Source organism: Leucopleurus acutus, assembly GCF_964270905.1.
Source record: "Leucopleurus acutus genome assembly, chromosome: 16".
In the NCBI taxonomy this organism is placed as follows: domain Eukaryota; kingdom Metazoa; phylum Chordata; class Mammalia; order Artiodactyla; family Delphinidae; genus Leucopleurus; species Leucopleurus acutus.
Window position 1 is genome coordinate 16,227,096 of NC_139158.1, and position 3,571 is coordinate 16,230,666.

Below are 3,571 nucleotides of genomic sequence, written 5' to 3' on the forward strand. Positions count from 1 at the left end.
ATTGTGGGTCCCTCCAGGACCCACAGGTTATCTCCTTCTGAGTTAACTGCTCCATGCATTTGGGAATCACTTCCAATCCTAGACTGACCCCATTATACTTACATGACTAACTTCTTCAGGGATTCATATAATACCTCCAGATTTAGCACCAATAGATATAAGCTGCATTTCCAAAACACCCACCTAAGCAGCTCTGCATGATCTGAAACCTGGAGATTTGGTCTTCTGGAAAAAATCAGAGAAAAACTGCCCTTGAGCCTCTACAAAAAAGAACCTTTAACAGATAACTGACATACAACAAAACTCCAAGCTGTTGATCTTTCGGTTCATATTTCTGAAGTGAAAAGATGTACATCACTTACTCCAGAGTACTGGGCATCCAGTCCATTGGGGGACCTCAAACTGAGGATTGTTAGACATTTTCTGTAAGCTGCTGACTGTGGGCAGCTTCTGTCCAAGATGAAGGAAAAAGATGCTAACCGCCCATGTGAATAGCTTCTGCAGAACAAGATTTTTTGCTTCTTCAGTGCCCTCTTCCTTACCCTTTGTTCTCCTAGTAATATTGCCTATTATTGTCTTTAACATCCTCTTTAACTGATTAAAAGTTATCTTAATATGGTCTTCCCTATCTTCATCCTGTTACTTTTGAACCCCTGTGGTCTCCTTTCGCTGCTTAAGGAAAAAAAATACGTCAGTGTGTATTTCTCAGACCTTAGGTATTGCTCTGAATTTAACTCATTCCTGGAACCGTTGCCTCCCCATCTAATCCTGCTGACAAAAAAATGTAATAACTTCAAACACTTCAGAAGGTAGATGTCCTTCTACAAGTCCTTTCTTGTCTTAAGTTTTTCTCACATAATTAATTCCAAAGTTCAGTCTTACAAACTTGTTCTTGAATGAAATGCTTCTGCTGACGTCGTTATAACCCTACCCATAAAACCTAGGTCATTCAAGAATGGGATATAAGGTTGGGGCTATCTTTGCTCTAATAGTCAGTCTATTCTCTTCTGAGACACTCCAGCCTGTTTGCAAGCACTGTGTAACTCCACTCAAGGAATCTGTCCACCTCAAGAGTCCAAAAATTGGGTACTCCCAGTACAACCTGTGCCTCAGTAGGGTCCGACTTCCTATGCAGACATCAGGCTTTTACCTGTCTGCTGCACTCTAACTTATCCTGTGTATTCAGAGTAATTGTTAAGAGCCTTTCAGATATTTTAAATTACCACTTCTCCAGAAATCTCCAAAATGAGGCAGGCTGTTCAAGAACAGGCTATTCAGGAAAACTCCCAGGAGGGATAACCTACTTCATTATCATGTATGCTGTATGAGCTATACTTCCCAGAGAGGGGTAATAGTACTGGAAAAGGTGATCCAAATCTTGCCTCTAACCTCAGCAGACATCATAAATGCCAACTTCTACTCAGAAGCCCAACAACTAGTTTAAACTTAAATTCATTAACCGAGGGGAAATGTATGCTTTGGCAAACACTGCTTGCTGCACCTGTATAAATACAGGTCAAGTTGAGCAGCCTGTGACTATGCTAAAAAAAAAAAAAAAAAAAAAAAAAAAAAAAAAAAGTCACTTGAATCGCTAAAAAAGGCAAGCTGGACTTTGGGACATGTTTTCATTGCCTGGATTTGATACTCTAGGCCCCTGTCTTCAGGATCTGTTACAAGGATTAATAACTATTTAGTTTCTGGTAATTTCCTGTGGTGCAGTTGGCTGATGTATTCTGGTCAGAGTTTTAAATGCTACTGTGCAACCATCATCATGTCAGAGGATTTGAGAACTCATTCTGCAACAAAAGGAGAAGGAAAGACTAACCATAGGCTCACTATAGATGTTCTCTTGACAGTCTCCTGATGAACAAAATCTTGGCAATGGTGAAGAGCTGGCTAGTAGGCTAAAGTTCTGAGGCTTAACTCCATCTGCCTTTGGCTAAGAGGGAGACAGAGAAAGAGAAAGCATCCTCTGACAGCCTGGAGCTGGCCTGGCACTATCATCTAGGCCTTGGTGTTGATAGGAGCTAGTATGACATTCACAGCTAGACCATTGTTTTCTCTTGATAAACATAAACAATTTTACTGAACACCAATATCACAAAGACAAGGCCACTCTGTCACTGTGATGGATCAAGATAAAAACAAGACCACCCTGTCGTTATGTCTGAACACAGTCAAAAACAAGAACATTATCCAAACAACAGAAATGCCAAGTATCCCTATCCTGCCTAATATAAATTACTTCACTTTCTTTATCAGTGATAGCTTTAATCTTGCTCCTTTCTTCCCACCACTTAGATAAAAAGTTTTACGGTACCAGTCATAGAACTATTCCCCACTTCCTCACAGCATCCAAATCAGAACAAAGCCCCTTTCCTTGAATCCTTCCCAGAAACCTAACACAAGCTCAAATCCTGTAATAAGTCATTTACAACATTTCTTACTGAGATGCCTCCCAGTTTCTCGTATTGTGTGGTCTCCCTCATTGCAATGAGTCAGTACACCCAACTTTGTTCAATTATAGGTTTGTTCTTGATAGCCTTTGACAGGAGGGCATTGACACTGCAAATTGGACTTTTTTTTCACTGAAAAGATACTAATTTTTTAAAAATTTATTTATTTTCTTTCTTTCTTTCTTTTTTTTTTTTTGGCTGCATCCAGTCCTAGTTGCGGCACGCAGATCTTCGTTGAGGCATGTGATATATTTCTTTGTGGCACATGGGTTTCTCTCTAGTTGTAGCGCTGGGGCTTCTCTCTAGTTGTGGCATGTGGGTTTTCTCTCTCTAGTTGCACGTAGGCTCCAGAGCGTGTGGGTTCTGTAGTTTGCGGTACACAGGTTCTCTCATTGAGGCGCGAGCTCAGCAGTTGTGGCCCGCGGGCTTAGCTGCCCCGCGGCATGTGGGATCTTAGTTCCCTGACCAGGGGTCGAACCCCCATTCCCTGCATTGGAAGGAGGATTCTTTACCACTGGACCACCAGGGAAGTCCTGAAAAGATACTGAGTTTTTAAAAGTTGACTCAAAACAAGTTTTTTTCTTCTTTGAATTTTAATTTTTTTATACAGCAGGTTGTTATTAGTTATCTATTTTATACATATTAGTGTATATATGTCAATCCCAATCTCCCAAAACAAGTTTTAAGCACTAGGAAATCATACAAACTAGGTTTATGGTTTTATTTGGCCTGAGGGCTGCCAGTTTGTAACCTTTCAGTTGGATGATCTCGCCTCTGGATATGAAGGTTGATACTGCTGTGAATGGTTAACAGCTTCAGGATGTAAGCTGAACCAGGGATAGAACACATACTTTCACATGTACTATTTCATTTAATGTTCTTTTCTACTTAAATTATTCAGAACTCTCTTGATTCTATTCATGCTGTGCCGTTTGCAAGGTTGACTGCTGCCTGTTTGCCTATAAATGAGGTCAGATCCCTATTTTACAGGAAGATGCTGATGTATACCTGTTCCCTTCTCACTGTCAGCCGGTAGCCATAGGAACTGTGATCAAGCAAACAATAACACCTCCATGATCGAATCCTCAGGGAACAAAGTTCATTTTAATGAAGTT